This window comes from Haliotis rubra, unplaced genomic scaffold (assembly GCF_003918875.1).
Source record: "Haliotis rubra isolate DU_JTF1 unplaced genomic scaffold, ASM391887v1 Scf510, whole genome shotgun sequence".
Classification (NCBI taxonomy): domain Eukaryota; kingdom Metazoa; phylum Mollusca; class Gastropoda; order Lepetellida; family Haliotidae; genus Haliotis; species Haliotis rubra.
In genome coordinates this window covers 767,090-787,559 of record NW_025767203.1, presented here as the reverse complement: position 1 = coordinate 787,559, position 20,470 = coordinate 767,090, and the positions used below count along the sequence as shown (strand labels likewise).

At 42.7% G+C, this 20,470-nt stretch overlaps 1 long non-coding RNA gene across 1 annotated transcript in view; it reads left to right on the top strand.

Moving 5' to 3' along the window:
- LOC124292267 overlaps positions 1 to 20,470 on the top strand; it is a 36,574-nt gene that overhangs the window by 14,815 nt on the left and 1,289 nt on the right. Inside the window, exon 2 of the long non-coding RNA XR_006902402.1 lies at positions 19,856 to 20,044. This is a non-coding gene — a long non-coding RNA (uncharacterized LOC124292267). The remainder of the gene's footprint in view (positions 1 to 19,855; positions 20,045 to 20,470) is intronic.

Below are 20,470 nucleotides of genomic sequence, written 5' to 3'. Positions count from 1 at the left end.
GATCACGTCAGTTTCTTGCAAGCAGTCCTCGAACGAATCCCTGTCCTTGCAGTGAAACAGGGCGACCCATCGCGTCTGTTCCCGTAAATCTTTCAGCACCGAGTTGAATTTCTACTCACCACCCAAATGCTGTGCTTCCTGTGTCGGCCCGAGAAGGCCAGATACGACAGCGTGTCTCGTTTTTAACCATCTCCTTGTTGGCTGCAGTCATCCAGGATGAACAGCGTCGATTCTCCCTCAACTTGTTGTGATAAAGCACAACCAGTCCTGCTCCGGCTCCTCATCACCCACGCTCTCTCCGTGTATGTCTTCTTCACCGTAATGGGGCAGAGGAATGACGATGTGGTCGAACACGCGTCGCGATATTATCCTTCCAACATGTCAAGCACGCGAATGCCCCGTCTTGCCGCGACCCCGCCTGACCACACAAGATGGCTAGTGGGGATCGCGAGGTAAATCAATAAATGGCGTGCTGCGGATCTTCCATTGTCTATATTTAGTTGCATGCAAATCGCATGTACAAATATAATTTTAATTTACCGCCCAGACTTTAAACTTTCTTGATTTGGATGGTGATTCCCTTCGCTGAAGTTGTTCGATGCACCGTCTCGCTGCCGTCGTAGTCTGTCATCATCCATGGATCGCATGTCCAGCCACAGCACGTAATGTTTATCCACGTATTTATTTAGACATCACGTGAGGGCAAACCCAGGTCTTTGATGGCGTTGTTGACTTCAGACGATTGTCGCTTGATGGTCCATATTTTTTATATATCTCGTCCCACTGCTGGAGTAAGCTCGCATGCCTTGACTGAACAGCTGGTTGGGCACACCCTCGACAATCACTTCCAGTTTCGTGATCTCGGGATTCCAAGTGAGTTTCGCTGTCTCTTTGAAATGGCTCGTATTCAGCCCTGGGAATGATCAAGATGCCTTTCATCAATCTAGCCGGCACGTTCAGGTTGATGTTCCACAATGTGTTGCTCTTGTCCTTGACCATCGTCTGGTGTCGCAGCACACGGTCGTTACAGGATGGACAGCTTTCGAGTACTGGTTGCAAATCTGCCGGGCCAGTTCGTGGCTCGTGACCATGTCGAACTCTAGCGAGATGTTGTCGACGACGTAGCTCGCCTCGGTGTTGTCCGGCGTTAAGATAACTTTGCCGTAGTCATTGAACGTGAGAGTTTGTATTCCAGACTGTCACACAGCGTGGCTGGTAAAAGCGGCATGTGCCCCTCGAGCAACTTCGAAGTTGAGCGGTATGCAAAACCGATTCCCGTGTAGCCTCGGCGGTGGCTTTTTCTCCTTTCGTTATATTGTCGAGCTGATCTGACGTGAAAACTCTCCCCACACGTAGATCGCTCGATACATCGTTATTCCGTCTAATTCCTTGATACGCCATGTCATCACGTTCGTTCGACGTTCTCCGGAGGTCCCCGTAGCAGTAAAACACATCACTGTCGTCGATGCTCAGCACCTCGTTCCCGCTGATTTTGATGGTTGTTTTCTTGACGATGGCGCGACTCAGGTTGTTTAAGATCGTGTGTTTGTCGTTCGTGGACTCCGACGTAATGTGAAAAGCCAGTCGAGTTGTGCCAGGGACGATGACATCGCTTCGCGCCTAGGTTGGGGAATCGAACCAGCAGCGTTTGGTTTTGATCGATCGTGCTCGGATTGTTGGTGATGGTCATCGACTGACGCACAGCTTTGACACCGAGCGGCTCTCTCGATTTTCGGAAAGGATCTAACTTTTGTCCGTAATACGACATTGTTTCTATTGAAACTATGTATATTTTTAGTTTAAAATAAAATTCAAAAAAATGGTGGACGATATTCCCTGCACGTTTGCATGCACGTGCGGGGGCAGCTGCTGCTGCTGCTTCTGTCGTGGTGGTGGTTCTACTTCTGGTGCCGGTGCCACGATTCCCGTTTCGTAGTGCAGCATGACTTGACTCACGTTATTGACTTCCGGGTTCAAGCCCAACTTTTGATCAGCGGTCACGATGACGATTTCGTTATTGTAACCCACCACTCGGTTCATCCTCAGTCACATGTCGCTCGGAGCCATGTACAGTTCCACACCGAACATGTAGTCGACTTTCGACCTGGCGTATTCCAGCGTCTTTTCATAGCGTACGATGGCACTCGGTAGATCGACTGGTCTGGCGATGGCATCCTCGATTTTGACCACAAACTGTTTCTCGCGTCATAAGCCGTCCCTTCGCCCACGATGCCCGAACGCGTTTGCGACTGCGTGCCCAGCACGGCCCACATGTAGGTTCGAATCGAATCCTTCAATCTGACGACACCGGCACGAGTAAACCCTTTCGAAGTGTCCAGCATGAACATTTTCCAATCGTCCGCGGGTCCCTGCTCATACCTCCAAACGTGGTAATCCATGTAGTCGTCGTTCCACTCGTTCGTCGTGACGTAATGATACGACTTGTAACCCCAATCTTTCACCAGCAGTTTGCTAGCTTTCACGAGAGACATGTTGTGAATGATTGGAATGCCCAAACCGTGGTTCAGACCTTCGGTTGCGTGAGATCGGTAGCACTCATATCATCGCTTTTAGGATAAAATATTCCCGATGTAGCCATATTGAATTGTTAGTTATATAGAATACATATTTACTTTTTCAATATGTACGCAACGCTTCCGGGAATCACGAGCGGCGAGGCCGTTCAGCTGCAGCATGCCATCGATAACACGTCTGGTCAGCTCGAAGTCGTGCTTTGCGATATCACCTACTATCCGCAATGGACCAACATCGACGGAAGCAACTACAGGCTGTTCGTCAACGACAACCGCAACCAGTTAACATACGGCTACTACAGCGTGTGCTTGCTCAACGACGAAGCATTCAAACCCTGGGAGCCGAACTCAAAATGAACGACTCCAACGGCACGGTCGTGCTGGTCAACGACGGAGAAAACACTTTGAGACTCAGCCGGCCATTGACTAAAATGCTCGGGTTTATGTCGAACGTAATACCACCGGAAACCACCGTGACCCGCACGAAATTACCCAATCTCGTTCCGTACCACGAACTGTGCATTCATCTCAATCAGCTGAGCACAACTGACAACGTTCAAGGCGAACGACCTTCGATGCTGCTGAGAGCCATGCCGGTGAAAACGGAAAAGTACAACGACGGCAGAACCGAATCGTTTTCGTCGCAGCAGTACAAGAAATTAAGGCAAGGCACCATCACTGAATTAAAAATATCGGTTTTAGACATAAAACATAATCCAGTTAATGTAGGATACCTGGCGTGACGCTGCACCTACGCAAAAGACAATGACCGAAGCTTCGGGTCCGGGAACGACCATCCGACTGGGAAAATGTCATACCATTACACTCTCCGACCTCAGAGACACGCGCGGATTTGACGAGCCCAGAATCGAGGGCAAACTGCAGCATTGCAACCGAAAAACAACATTTACAAACGCGTCCGAAGTGCCCGCCGCCAAAGGCGAAGCAGCGGATCTGGCAACCGCATCAGCAGCGCCGTAGTAGCGTTTCGTTCGGCGACAGCGAGCGAAGCCGGTCAACAACGAACGGTACGACCTCGTCCACAATGAAGAAGACGAGTGGATATATCCAGGGCCTTCGACGGCAAGCTGATCGATCTGAACGATGTCGAGACCATGGTCGTCGCTTCGAAACGCCAGCGCCTTACACTTTCATGTTCACTGACGACAACAAATGGGTCCTCGTGCCCCTCTCGAATTGACTGGATCATCGACATCACGCTCGGCTCTCCCCTCGTTTTACGGAAAACAAAATCCACTACCTAATGAAAGTCCTGAACAAGGGAATAATGCTCTTGGCTTACGTCCCAACGCCAAGATGCAGCTTGATCCTCAGCCCGCTCTCGCGAAAATAAATTAGCACACCTTCTATCGGAAACCCGAGACACAAAGCACAAGTTTGTAGATGGTAACGGGATTCGACGAATTAATCAACATTATGGAAAATCTACCGGCCAATTCCACGCTGATTATCCAAGTCTTCCTATGCGAACCACCATCGGCGTCTCGCTAAGTCGAAATCGTGAGAGAGATCAAACCCCAGTGGTCTAAGAAACAACAACACCACGTTTGCTCCGTTCGCGTTGTGGTGAACGTGAACGCGACACCAGCCTGCAGGGTGTCACCGTCGCTGTGGAAGACCGCGATATCGCCGCCAAAATTTTCCTACCCGACAACATATATTTCATGGGCTTGAAGTGCACGTCCGAGAAATTATCCGAAAACCAATTGAAAATTATTTCCTAACATACGGATACAGTCATGAGTGCAAACGTGACTCCACAAGCCACCATCGCGTTCTCCGACCTTGGGGACATGCGAGGATTCGACCAACCAGGTACGGAAAACGCCTTGTACGTGTTGCACTTACAAAACAACGTGTACAAACGACGAGAAGTCGTCTTCGAATCTCAGTTGAACTGGATTATTAACCTGGTCCTCACCTACCCCTATCTTATCACAGATGAGGATCGTAATGTCCTCGAACTAAAAAACAAATGGGTTCTACTGGACAGGTTTATTCCATTCGAGGAAAATGCATTTTACGCTACACCACTGCCAGATCAAAAAGGTTACATGCTGGTTGCCCATCTGGAATTAGGAAAACAATGTATGTATCTGAAAAACTTTCTCACAGCACCAGGCTCGTGGGTACGTACGATACAAGGTTCTACCCTTATTATCGAAGTTTTTCTCAGAGATGCCCCTGCACAAAAAGTGCAACTTCTGGATGCGTTATACAAACGCTGGTATAAACACCATGAAAATCAACGCTGTCGTATTTACGTACAACCAGGAACAACAGTCCCCACCACAAACCTCGATAGAGTTAGGGTTATTCAGGATGGACACACCATTACATTCGAAGCCATTTTTTTATCCGAACATTTCCATTTTATTAGCTTAAAGTATATTCACCAACGATTGACTGAGGACCGATTAAACACTATTTTGTAAGAGAGTATACACACACGCAGAGAATGGGACTGTACCCGGTCGTGGATGAAGTGGCGAAAACGCTAGAAACCGTAGACAGGTTCCGTTTGCAACAGATATGCGACATCAAACAACAACTAGAACAAGATCGTGATGCGGGAAGAGCGTTGCATAAAAAATATCACAGAGCCGTCAATTACATGGACAGTGTCGACACCGCCCTGGTGGCAACAGGCATGGGATTAGGCGCAGCGGGAGTCAGGTACCATAGTGGCCGCGCCCGTGGTGTTGGGCATCGAAATAACAGAAGGAGTGGTAGGGTTAGCGGGATTGGTGCTTAAGCACATATCTCGCAGACTGCAACGTAAAGCGTTGAAACACGACGAAATTAGAGTTCTAGCCGAAGCAAAGCTCAACACACATTTCCACCGCGCTCACCGACAGTAAAATATCTCAGGAAGAGTTTAGGTTTGTGCTCTCGGAACTCGCCAAATACCACAGAATGAAACAAGAGATTCGAACCAAGTCTCGTAAAATCTCTGAATTCAGCAAAGACGAGAAAAAAAAGTTAGTGGAACAAGTGAGGCAACAGGCCCGAGAAGCCTTCCTCACGAAAACCAAACAAATTATTATCGGAGAAGATTCACAATATATTGTTTTGCAGACATCACTGCCGAGGCTTAATGAACACCCTTGATGATGTTAACGGTGTGAAAATTATTACCATAATACTTTCTGATCACTCACCTAACGATAAAACAGATGTAAAAGGTTAAAATAGAAAGGTTAAAAAAAGTAGCAAAACGTCCCTAGTAGCCACAATTCCCCTAGGGTGAAGTAGAAAGATGGAGGTTGCGCCACTTCTCCCTAGGGGACTTATGTATCGGCTACATTAGTAGTATAAATTTATATCATTCGGAGCCTCATTTGAGGCTCAAACCTCAAAACGTCATCCTTAAATAGGCTCTATGACGTCACCAAGCCACGTGACCATCGAGGGCTCTCTGACGTCATCATTATGCATGATTAAAAATGCAGAATAACTCATTAATATGCAATTATATGCATGACGTCACAGGTAAACAAAGTGAGGTCACAAGTGATTAACCTTATGCACTTATGCAATTAAGGGACCATGCCTTCATTAACGGAGAACAATGCATAGTAATTAGTGTAGTGCCATTCCCATATATGGAAACTGCGCGCGCTCATAAACCTATTTTCGAAAAACGTGCGCGCTGAATGCTGATTGGTTCGTTTACACACATGGTTTTTCCCCCTTCGTTCATGGAACCATCTGTGTACACAGTCAGATGCACTTATTGAGCTCTCGTATCATTGATATGCAATGATATGGATGATGTCATAGGTCATCTGTGATTAAACACAATGACTTAATTAGTTGCAATGGAGCCATTCACTGTGTGATTGTTTATTAAGTCAAAACGAGACATAGTAATGACAACCATATATGGTATTTCTACAACGACTAGGGTGGCAGTGTCACCGTCAATGGAATGAATGTCTTGAGCGTGGAGAGGGGGAGAGAGTTTGTTTTCTAAATAAATAGACATGAGTGTGAATGGGAGAAATGGGACACACGCTGGTTTCAAGTTCTAGAGTAGACGAAAATGTTTCAAAATATTTGTCACAGCAGGTTTAATATTTTGATATTTTACCTGAGCTGCTCATGTTAAAAACCTTTGATATCAATTTAATAAATATAGTTAGTTAGTAGTCTGTGTCACCATGTGAGTATTGTGTTTACAGGCACTTCCAATAACGTTTTCCATATGTGACCCCCTTCCCTCGCTATAAGATGTCCAGCATGAGTGTAAAGACCTTTAGGCAGAAACCTGTCCTCTGTGCGTTACAATGAAGTCAAGTGGGAATCATAACATTTCCGTCACCGCATAATGCTAAGTACATTTAATATTTACATCATAAATGGAATTTTTAAACTGTCTGATAACACTAATGAAGTAATCTTTCCCTCATAACATGTAAACATATGGAAATGATAGAACCTTGTTCTGTGTTTGTTTATGGTATGTCGAGGGAGAGGTGATACATGCCTCATTAAGAGGTAAATCACAATAATGATTGACCCCCAGAGCCTTCAAACCCTGCCTCATCTAAAAAAAACAAACAAAAACAAACAAACCGAGAAGGTGGGAACAAGTTCATTTTGTTGAGCCCGTTCATTTATTTTGTGTGTGTGTGTGTGTGTGTGTGTAATTATTTTCATATGAAATCCAAAGATAGACATTACATTGTGTTAAAATATCATTAGAATATGTCATATTATATGTGTACATATGTCAGCCTTCGTGTTGTGAATGTATGATGTAAAAAAAAAAAACACTAGCAAATTGTTGTGATCGATTTGTAGAAGCATAACAATAATTGTTTTCCAGAAGCATATTCATGATGTGGAGAACACTATTGAATTCTGTGATAGTCGACTGTGTGTGTGTTTTCAGATAACTTAGTAGTTTTATGGGCATGACATGTATTCATTGTAGATGGAGATAGATAGATTGGGTTGATCAATTAATCATATTGCGTCAGAATTATTGTTTTGTTAAGAATACGTCCGACTTTGTTAGCAACTGTATGATACTCAATCACTAGCAGCTACCACCCGTCACCCCTTTTTTCATGGATAATAGATGGAAAGGGTTTCTCAATTACTTTGAGCCAAGGTATCTATACATATAAGAAGAATAAGTTCCAATAAATGTAATTCCCGGGTTACATATCTGACACCATGCAACGGTAAAATATAAAGCAGTAAACCATGGGTCATGGTTTCATAAGAATGGAAGACACCGTAGAGGCACAGCCTCTCTCGATAGGACTAGCTCTAGAGTCCCGGAGACTATTTGGAAGATGCTTAGCGAAGACAGAAACTGTATTTTTTTCTCAAATATTTATTATCTATATCGTTGTGATTACTAGCATTGTTAACTTATCCTTGGATAGAGGAAATTTAAATATATGGATAGCATTGTTAAGTAGAAGCTTGGGTATCTACTACCTAACCCTAAAATCAAGTCGCGCTTGTCACAATCAGTGTGAAATATAGTTCAACCACTCCAATGGCATGCATGTCTATTTACTTTTGAAATAAACCAATCAGAGGAGGTTACTATTCATGAAAATGAGAAGATCCAGTCGGCGGAAGACCAGTGTTCGTCTAGCTCTCGCATCTTGTGTACCAGTCAACACTTACTGCGCAGATACAATGGGAACAAGAAGCACAGAACGGTTCATATTCTTTTACACCAAACTATGATCACTTAGTCAACATTATCCTGTGAGACTTGAAGAAAAAATGATATAAAATTGGGAAACTGATGTAGAAAAGTATTCATGGTGGGGGAGAGGTTATTTTTTGCTCATGAACTAATTTCTCAGCATCAGTGAATGGCATTGTTTTTATATATATATAAACAGGACGTCAGACGACCGTGCAACCTTCTACACCTGGAAGCAAGTGATGAGAGAGCAACACAGTCTGAAAGACTCCATCATTACGCAATCTGATGAATGGTTTCAAGACCGAGATGAATGTGTGAAAGATGCCAAGAGAAAATTTCAAGATGAACACAAAGCTGCCCAACGAGTGATCATCAAAAAGTCCAGGAGAGTGCCTGTGTGTGCAGACGAAGTAGCCATGGTGAATCAACTAAAACATGCCGAGGGACTTCTGACTTTGTGTTATACTTTCGAAGTCACTAAAATCGTTAGACGACTTTCGCGGGAACTGTGGTTTGGTTGTATGTTTGATGAAGAACAAGTTCATACTTGTCGTGACCTGTCAGAACAGGTGCAACTTGACAAATACTTAAACGCCGCCATGACCGAGGTGAACGATGATCGCGTGATTGACAGATGGATGAACTTGTTGACTGATGAGTCATCCTTGAACGCAGTAACTGCTTTCAGTTTGATTCCCTATCAATGTAAAGATTATCGTGACTCACAGTTTAAAACCATGGAATGGGTTCATGATTTGAAATCACATGTTCTTAAGATGTTATTTTTGGAAAATAGATTTAAAACAGACAAATGTTGATACAAAAATGACTTTCAAAATGACGTGTGTCTTCTGTGGAGCAATAGACTGCTTAAGAGTCAATAAATTACATATGTATAGTCCTTGTTGTTGTGTTATATATGATTACATATATTCATATATATTTACCCATTTGCCATGTCATGTCACAGTACATCATGAGTTCTCAACAGAGGAACAAGACATCCTTAAAAAGCACGAGAAAGCATTATCAGAGTATTATTTTAACCCCACCAAACCGGGGGCTTATTATGGACCCTCAAAACTGCGTGATGAGTTAAAAGCGAATAGACCACCTGAGGTTAAACTCAGGAAGGTGAAGTGGTTTGTCAAGAACCAATATGCTTACAGTTTACACAAACCAGTCAGGCATAAATTCCAACGCATGAGAGTCAGGGTTAATTCTGTCAATGAGATGTTTGACTTAGACCTTGCCGATCTTTCACGGTACAGCAAAGAGAATCAGGGTGTACGTTATTTGCTTGTGGGTATTGACATACTAAGTAGGTTTGCGTTTGTGTTTCCTCTGTCAAACAAAAAGCCCGAATCTGTCTTGACGTCTTTCAAACAAATCCTCAAGCAACGACGTCCTAGGAAAGTGCGAGTAGATGCCAGAAGTGAATTTAAGGGTGTGTTCAAGACGTTTTTACAGAAACAAAAGATAAAACTCAGTATAGCTCGCAATGAAAACATAAAAAGTAATTATGTGGAACGTTTTAACAGAAAACTGAAATCTCTGATCACGCGATGCATGACCCATAATAATACCAAACGTTATCTGAATGCTCTACCAGATTTAGTGTACAATTATAATCATACCCTGCATTCGTCTTTACCCCAACTCTCTCCGGCACCTGTCAATAAAACCAACGAAGTGAAAGTGTGGAACCATATCTACCTGGAACCTTTGAGAAAAGTCAGCAAACCTAAAATCAAGAAATACTTATTTAAAGTAGGTGATCTGGTTCGCATCTCATACCTCAGAAAACCTTTCAGCAAGCAACTCGGCCTCAAGTGGACGGAGGAGCTTTTCAAAGTGACTCGACGTTACAGGAAACAGGGGTTTCCTCAGTACAAACTCAAAGATTTTCACGACGAACCCTTGATAGGGTCTTTTTACACAAACGAGCTTCAAAAGGTGAGCAAAGCAGCGGATGTGCTCTTGCAAGTCGAGAAAGTGCTTAAAAGGAAAAAAGGTCAAGGGGAAGACATACGCTCTGGTGCAATGGGTCAGCTGGCCTAAGTCATTCGACTCGTACGTGGAAGAAAGCGAATTGAAAGAAGTGTAATAAATATGGAGAAGTATGTGTTTCTCAAAAGCTCTGACTCCAAAAAGACATCGTTTCAAGAGAAAACGCCTTATCATTTTCGCGTCAAACTAAATCAAAGGTTAGTCTTCGACGGATTCTGGGTGGTGTCCTTAACGGAGCTGAACTTTGGAAAGGTGAATCTGTATAAAGTCAAGGATCCATACATAGACGTGTTGTGTAACCTGTGCGATAGTTCATTGGCGGGCGAAACTCAACTGGCTTTATTGAGACGCATCGACTTGAGACAGGGACCTACCTACACATTTGGTACTGAATTTAACATTCGTGTCAAATTGAAAGACACCGAGAATATCGAATTGTATTTAAAGTCGGAAAATGCCTCTACAGCTTCATTCTCAACGGAAGAGACCACCGCTACACTTCATTTAAGACGTTATCCTTTTGTGGAGTAAAAAGCACAGATTCACGTCCACTTTATTTCCCAGACTACGCTAAGTTTAAACATTATTTCGACAACAAACACGTGAGGAAGACATCTCATCTGCTCCATGGGAAAGCAAAAAGCTGGTGATCCCGGCTTGTCAAGCAGGAAAACAACAACAATGAGACCCAACCAAAGTCACATTGCAAATGACGTCAGAATCGTAAAGTGAGGTAGAGAGAGGGGGACCCAAAGACAAAAGACAGAAGGCTTTAAAACGGAAGGCGGGCGAAAGGTGCGTCACAACGAAGAAGATTCGCTGAACCAGCAACAACGCTGCACCTTCCAAGACGGCCAAAGCGCTCCAGTGTACTCCTGTGCAAGAAAACGATATCTTCAGTTAAAGACGTCCATATAGGAACATAGAGCCGTCGCTGTCACTCATCAATGATAAAGAATTCGACGAACTCGTTCCAGAGTGCTTCAATCTGTTCACGCTACCTCCTTATCAGACTAGCATACAGAAACATTATTTTGTGAATGTGCGACCTTTAAGCCAAATCAACGATGCTGCCCCGTTGGAGTTTCAAGTGAACAACTCAGGCCCCGACTACACCAATCTGAGACGCACCAGTTTGCATGTCAAAGTCAAAGTAACGCAGACCGATGCCACGGCCTTGGCCGAGGACGAAAATGTCGCTCCGGTGAACTTGTTTATGCTGTCGCTGTTCTCCCAGGTCACCGTCTACCTGCAGAACCAGATCGTGTCCAGTACCAACAACCATTACGCCTACAAGAGCATGATGAGGGCCCTGCTGGGATATGGTGCGAAGCGAAAAACACCCAGTTGATGACGCAGCTGTTCACCAAGGATTATGCCGAGAGCAACGTGGATCTGGAAAGCAGTAACGTCAGCGGATCTGTCAATTCAGGAATGTCATTACGTGGCATATGCATAGCGCAAAGCAAAGAACTCACCATGTCGGGGCCCTTGTACGAGGACATCTTCCACGTGAACCGGCTCCTCCCCAATGACGTGGACCTGACTTTGAAAATGTTCAGATCGGAACCCAAATTTTGTTTGATGAGCAACGTGTCTGAGCATGAATTCAAAGTTCAACTCTTGGACGCTTATCTGCAGGTGTGCAAGGTCAAAGTCAACTCCGCCTTGATCTTGGCTCACAACACGCTTTTCGAAAAATCGAAAGCTCTCTACCCGTACACCAAAAGCGAAGTCAAGGTGACCAGCATCCAGACCACTCAGCAGACGCACGCCATAGACAACGTGAGCAATCCTGTCGCCAACCGATACATCGTGGGACTGGTGGAAAGTTCGAGTCTGAATGCCAGGTACACCGGCAATCCCTATAATTACTAGTCGTCCATGCTTTAAAAAGATAACGCTGTACATCGACGGAGTCAGTGTGCCCGGTCAACCCGCCGAAGCGGACGATGTCGCCTCTTACATCAACATGCTCGACTGCATGGGACTGTGGAAGGAAGACAAGGGCAATGCCATCACCAGAAGCGAATTTCTCCTGGGAAATGCCTTGTTCGTCTTCGACATCGACACAATGTGCGCTGAGTCGGAGTACCTGAACTTGGTGAAATCGGGAAGCGTGAGGCTCGAACTGGAATTCAAGTCGGCGCTCACCAGCACACTGAGTTGCGTCGTCTTGACTGAGAAATCAAAATCGACCAAGCCCGCAACGTGTTTGTCACCAGTAATCACCAGATGATAATGAAAGCTTCACAGCTTCGATGTGCCGTACGATGCGACCCGAGTTTACGATCTCGTGTCCTAGGTGTTTTTGCTAAAGACACTTTACCTATGCTCACGCTGAGCATGCGTTCTAAAGGCGTTGGACTAATTGTCAACACCGAGAACCGTTTACACGAGGGTAGTCACTGGATTGTGATGTTTTTCAAAGGGAGCCAAACCGAATGTTTTGACAGTTTGGCGGAGCAGCTCGTTGATAGGGTATTTGATCACTATATGAAGTATGAAAAGAGTAGCTGCTACACTCACAAGACAATTACAATCTTCCAAATCGAATACGTGTGGTCTGTTTACATTGTACTATCTTTTATGTAAATTCAAAGCAAATTTACGAATGAATTATGTTGTACAGCAATTTGATATGAATGATCATGTGTTCAATGATGAATATGTTTCCTCATTTATTTGTAAGTACTTCAGATATTGCACTGAATCATGTCTACCTTGTATCTCTAAGACGAAATATTAGTATCTGTTTTCAGTGTGGTGTATACCCTGTTCATTACATAAATGAATCATACATAGATAGGACCGCAATAAAAACTTGTATAAGTGTATAAAATTCTTTTTCTTGTCATTTGTAAATGTCTTGCATGATGGTAAGAAAGTAGAATAAAACTCCAATGTAGTGCCGACTGACTTGCATTTTCACTCTTGCCTGCTGATAGGTAAGACGTCATCTTTCAACATGATGAGAGCTTCACAGGATATATTTGGCCCTACAGCCATTTTCAAGTCCAAGTCAACAAAAACACATCAGAGAAAACCAAAGGCACCAAAGAGATCGCTAAAGCGACAGGTTACATCTAGCCAGACAAAAAAAGAAGCACAGCTCTAAAGGGGAAAAACAGATTGTATTGAAACTACAACCCATGTCGAAGATAAAGGCTGTTGTGAAACGAACCCAACCGACCTTGAAGCGACACATGTCTGAAGGGAATAAAAGAATGCTTCAGACCCTGTAATGCCACACTTGTGTTTAACTACCATGGAGGTTACTACCACTTGTCCACACTGTGACAAGAGGTTTACACGAAAAGATAATCTACAGAGACATCAGAAGCAGATGCATGGATCAACTCGAAACTTATCTCCTCCTCCTCCTCCTCCTCCTCCTCCTCTCCTCCTCCTCCTCCTCCTCCTCCTCCTCCTCCTGGAGAGGAGCACAAGCAGCATGACCGATTCAGATTTCTGATTCCTTCCAATGGCATCATTGTCGGACCCTGTGGAAACGGAAAGTCAGTGTTTGTCTTCAACCTATTACAACATGGATTCATTCAACCTCTGCCTGATTGTATTGTGTGGTGTTATACCGTGTGGCAACCTCTTTACGATAACATTCTTCAAACTTTACCCCAAGTATGGTTTGTTAAAGGAATACCATACAATCTCGAAGATGAAAACTACTTCGATGCCCACAACCAGAACTTGATGGTGTTGGATGATTTTTTGTCTAAAGCAAAGAATGACAAGCGAATTTCTCGTCTGTTTACCCAAACCTCCCACCATAAAAATGTCATTATCTTTTTGTTATTGCAAAACCTCTTCCCCAGAGGTAGGGAATCTCGTGACATTGCCCTAAATTCTCATTATGTAACGATTTTTAATTCACCTGTGGACAGACAGCAGGTGAAGGTATTTGCCAGAAGAATATTTCCTGACGACATAAGTAGATTCATGACTCTTTATGAAAGGGCTGTTGAAACACCTTATGGACACCTCACAGTGGATCTAAAACCTGACACGAGCGAGAAGAATAGACTGCATTTCAATATCTTGACAACCAGCTACAATAAATCTGACCAGAGTGCTTTATGACAACAACAAAAACAACAACAACAACAGATAAAAGATCTATCGGCAGCATTAGATGTTCAGACAGCTCCTGACGTTTGTGCTGATCACACTTCCAAAGAACAGTCTCTTAGCTGTGACGTTGAAACAGTATCCATCTCGAGTGACGACACAGGACCTCTCACCATGGCCACTGCGTGTACTGACTGTGGTGTATTGATAGACAATATGCATGATCTACAACGACATATCAGATCATGGTGTCCAGCAAATGACAGTTTGAAATTCAAGAGGAAACGTCTCAGATATGAGACTGACGACAGCAGTGATGATGAGGACCTGAAAGGTGGAGGTCTTGCTTTCAAAGATCGTCGTTGTGGGAAGCCATCAAGCACTGACATGGGAGTTGAAGACTGGCAAAATGTGGGTTTACAACGCATCTGGAATCGTGTGTACAACAACAAACGTGACCTGATGAAACTTAAGAGGAAAAAGTACAGAAAACAAGGTGATCGTACACATGAATGGATGTACCAAAAAATGAAACAGATGTGGGAACATGAATTGGCTGACAGCCTTACCAGTGTCATAGAGTTCACCCAATACTTTAAACAGGCACCTCTATTTCAGTCCATTCGAGACAGCCTGAACGATATGGATCCTGGCACTGATCAATCTATCATCAAAAACAAGATAACCCGTTTCATGAAAACCATCATGAAGGACATTCTAACTCGCATGGATATGCCTGAAGCTGAAAGCGACACTGAATCTATCATACCTGCCGACGATGGTAGTGACGAAGATGATGCTGCTGCTGCTGCTGCTGATGATGATGATGATGATGAGAGTGAGAAAGAATAAAACATGGCGAGGGAATATACAAACCTTGTCTGGTGTTCCAACCCTTCAGTCGATATTTTGTACCAATGTAAAGGAAGGAGGAGATATGGACTTATTCATATAATAATAACACGACCTCTCACGAAGTCAAAACAGATTTATCTAAATGACACCAACAGCTTGTCATCAAAGAAACAGATGGTCCTATACATCAGGAGACCAGCCAAGTTGGGATCTCCAGGGCGCAGATCTCTTTCTGTACCATAAATGTCACGTAAAGATGTCCTTCTCCATCCTATCGCTGTCATTTCAAGATGAAACACATTAAACTTTTAACATCATTGAACCGTTAAGATTCCTATTTTTTGTTTTGTCAATAACTGAAATTACCCAAGTCTTACACTTGTAACCTTGTGACCTTATGTTGCTAATAAAAGAAGGTCTATCACAATTTTTGTTTTGTTTTGTTGGTATTTTTTTTCTCAATTCAGATCTCAATGTTGAGCGAGTTAGTTTAGTATTACACCTTACTAAGCAATATTCAAGCCATATGGCAGCGGTCTGTAAATAATCGAGTCTGGACCAGGCAATCCAATGATCAACAGCATGAGCACAACTGGGATCTGCGCACATGGGAACTGATGACATGTGTCAACCAAACCAGCGAGCCTGACCACCCGATCCCTGATTCCGTTAGTCGACTATCACAGAATTCAATAGTGTTCTCCACATCATGAATATGCTTCTGGAAAACAATTATTGTTATGCTTCTACAAATCGATCACAACAATTTGCTAGTGTTTTTTTTTCATCATACATTCACAACACAAAGGCTGACATATGTACACATATAATATGACATATTCTAATGATATTTTAACACAATGTAATGTATATCTTTGGATTTCATTTGAAAATAATTACACACACACACACACACACACACACACACACACACACACACACACACAAAATAAATGAACGGGCTCAACAAAATGAACTCGTTCCCACCTTCTCGGTTTGTTTGTTTTGGGTTTTTTTAGATGAGGCAGGGTTTGAAGGCTCTGGGGGTCAATCATTATTGTGATTTACCTCTTAATGAGGCATGTATCACCTCTCCCTCGACATACCATAAACAAACACAGAACAAGGTTCTATCATTTCCATATGTTTACATGTTATGAGGGAAAGATTACTTCATTAGTGTTATCAGACAGTTTAAAAATTCCATTTATGATGTAAATATTAAATGTACTTAGCATTATGCGGTGACGGAAATGTTATGATTCCCACTTGACTTCATTGTAACGCACAGAGGACAGGTTTCTGCCTAAAGGTCCTTACACTCATGCTGGACGTCTTATAGCGAGGGAAGGGGTCACATATGGAAAACGTTATTGGAAGTGCCTGTAAACACAATGCTCACATGGTGACACAGACTACTAACTAACTATATTTATTAAATTGATATCAAAGGTTTTTAACATGAGCAGCTCAGGTAAAATATCAAAATATTAAACCTGCTGTGACAAATATTTTAAAACATTTTCGTCTACTCCAGAACTTGAAGCCAGCCTGCTCCTATTTCTCCCGTTCACACTCATGTCTATTTATTTAGAAAACAAATTCTGTCCCCCTCTCCACGCTCAAGACATTCATTCCATTGACGGTGACTCATAAAACACTGCCGCCCTAGTTGTTGTAGAAATACCATATATGGTTGTCGTTACTATGTCTCGTTTTGACTTAATTAACAATCACACAGTGAATGGCTTCATTGCAACTAATTAAGTCATTGTGTTTAACCTTAGATGACCTATGACATCATCCATATCATTGCATATCAATAATACGAGAGCTAATTAAGTGCATCTGACTGTGTACACAGATGGTTCCATGAACGAGGGGGGGGGAACCATGTGTTTAAACGAACCAATCAGCATTCAGCGCGCACGTTTTTCGAAAATAGGTTTATGAGCGCGCGCAGTTTCCATAAATGGGAATGGCACTACGCTTACTACTATGCATTGTTTTCCGTTATTGAAGGCATGGTCCCTTAATTGCATAAGTGCATAAGGTTAATCACTTGTGACCTCACTTTGTTTACCTGTGACGTCATGCATATATTTGCATATTAATGAGTTATTCTGCATTTTTAATCATGCATAATGATGACGTCAGAGAGCCCTCGATGGTCACGTGGCTTGGTGACGTCATAGAGCCTATTTAAGGATGACGTTTTGAGGTTTGAGCCTCAAATGAGGTTCCGAATGATATAAATTTATACTTTTCTCTCACCGCGAGAGTGCCCCCAAATCAGCTGAGCGCAGCTGATGCGATCCTGATTCCTTGCTACCACCAACGAAACACACGAAAGTTGCAAGTAACCCACTGAGGCAACGGTGGGATACGAACACACAATGCATAGCCGCGAGAACTACACATCATAAGTCAGCACCTCAACCGATTACGCTACCGGGGACTTCTAAGATACATGTCAGTTTAACGGGTCTATCCTAACAGACAGACCCCATGCTCACTCAAAAACCGATATCTCTTAAACTATCCGGCCGATTTTCGTGACATTTTGCATGCACCACAGCAGGAGTATAGGGAATGGTGGTAAATTGAGCCCTTTGGAAGGGCCTGGTCCCGTACCACCATTCCCTATACTGCTGATGTCCTATCCCATAATTAACATAATTAACTATTAACTATTAGATTAGAGTTCCTTTGCTGGACAGGAACATGTAAATTTTCACTGTTAAAAACACACCTTAACATGATTCATTTGAAAACATTGTTCAAACTGTGAAAGAATTGTTATACAGAGAATGTATTTGAGAGTTTATGTCTTCCCAGGTATCATTAAGATACGATATAAAATATCTAAAACCTGGCGAAAGGATAATGAATGGATGCATAACGTCGAATCTCGGTGAAGAGACACCCTGATTGTGAGGAACAATTGTAAAAATGATATTAAATGATCATATTTTGCACAACACAATAGTAATAAGTCCACGCAGTCGTGCTGTAAACGAAATACAATACAGCAAATTGTCAATATCTAATATATAATTTTGTCTTGATATTCCCAAATTCAATCGATGTGATATTTGATCCTATTGAACTGTTAGTCAACGCTGACCAAAAAGATTCTTTGTACATAAATATGGCAAACTTAAGGAAAGGTTGATACATTGATCCATGGAGCTTTTGTTACTGTACTTGGTGCCAACAGTTACATATCTTTGGAGGCGTTAGTAGCCTCGAGGTTAAAGCGTTCGCTCGTCACGCCGAATTCCCGGGTTCGATTCCCCACATGGGTACAATGTGTAAAGTCTCTTTCTGGTGTTGCTGGAATATTGCTAAAAACTAAAATCACTCACATATCTTCTTCAGAGGTACTGGGCAGTTTGTGAAAGGTTAAGGAGAAGAAATGCCATGTATTGTTTATTGAGAAAATGGTATGAAATGTTTGACGTCCTTATTGATAACAAATGTGTTACATTTGGGGATAAACATTCAGATAATATGTAGGTATCGCTGTGCGCACCGAATAAGCTCCCCTCCTGGTTCTTTTTCTGTATTCATGTGAACAGACATTTGCTCTGATTGCAAAGTCAATTCTACTTACAACACCTGTTCGAGCGAGTGAGTGAGTATGGTTTTACCCTACTTTTGGCAATGTAGCAGCAATATCACCAGAAATGCGCTTCACACATTGTACCCTTGAGGGTAAGTGAACCAGGGCCTTCGGCGTGACGGGCGAACGCTTTAAACACTAGACTACCCCACCGCCCGACAACTGTTCGACAATTGGCGAGTGAATGAGCTTAATTTCAGACTGCTTTGAATAGTATTGCAGTTAAATGCATACCAATGTGTCGCATTAATATGGGATGAAAAACAGAGGAAAAATATTTGTTCTGTCGATACCTTGGAGCGAGATAACATTTAAACAACAATAGGTGTCAGGTATTGATTTATGTTGTTCCAGCATCATGCTTTGTTTCCATGCAAAAACTTCACTTTTTCACTTTTACTGTTTATGTAATCATGGTTTATCGATTTTAACTTGAGCTAAAGTGTGTGGTTCATAGTCACAGTTGATAGACAGAAACACGTATTAGTGCCATTACAGTTGTGAAGATCTTCAACAAATATGGCGCTGGTAGTGAATTAGGAGCTGGAGTTAAAAATCTCAACACCAATTTAGATCCAGAAGAATGCCTTTGCAGGATGTACATGTGGCTCATGAATGTTATGCTAATTGTGATAGATGTACCCATCCATGTAGACTAACAGCTGTTCGATTGCCCATATGAGTACAATGTATGAAGCCCATTTCTCGTGTCCCCCGTCGTGATATTGCTGGAATATTGCTAAAAGCGGCGTAAAACCAAACTTACTCACTCACTCACTAACAGCTAGTCTCTGGAATGGAATCATTTTACAGAAAAAATGTTTTAAACTAAAATACGATAAGATAAAAAGGAGCCCAGAGACTTTCTTCATTTTCAGCTAGAAGCTGTGGTAGTCTAGCCACATATTCTAGACTTGCCACATATTCTAGACTTGCCACATATTCTAGACTTGCATGGGTTGCATTGGGTATATTTGTTTCAGGGTCTGAATGACAGACTATCCATGTCGTCCACGAATGAATGCATTATGGTGCAACTATTTTCAGTGAACGGCGGTTGGTCCACGTGGTCAGTGACATCAGCTGGTGCATGTACATTGACCTGTGGGAGTGGTCAGCAAACAGTCTCTAGGGACAGGACCTGCAGTAACCCGACCGCAGGCCACGGTGGAGCTCCCTGTCCCGGGGTGTCAACAGACACTCAGACACAGACATGTAACATTGTGCCTTGTGCAGGTAGGACAAATGAGCATAATTGTGAGTTAATATTATCGTCACATCGGCAATATTTCAGCCATATCGTGACGAGGACAATTAACTATCATATTTAAAGATCAATAAAATTAAAATTAAAAAAACTGTTGACGATGAACAGTAAAACTACTAGTGTATCACAGATAGAGATGTAAAACTATCTTAAAACTTATACTATAATACAAGACAATAAAAAATAAAACACGGGATATAGATAACCAAGAACTGAAGGTAGATCACCATACTAGAGACCATGGGGACTTACAGTATTTTTGCTACCTGCATGGACCCGAGCCGGATTTACATCATTCCTTCAGACGTTGGTGATTGTAGGTATATTTAGCCATAACTTAATATATAATAAATGCTACTTTTTAAAATATTCTGTAAGCTTAATTTATCTTGAAT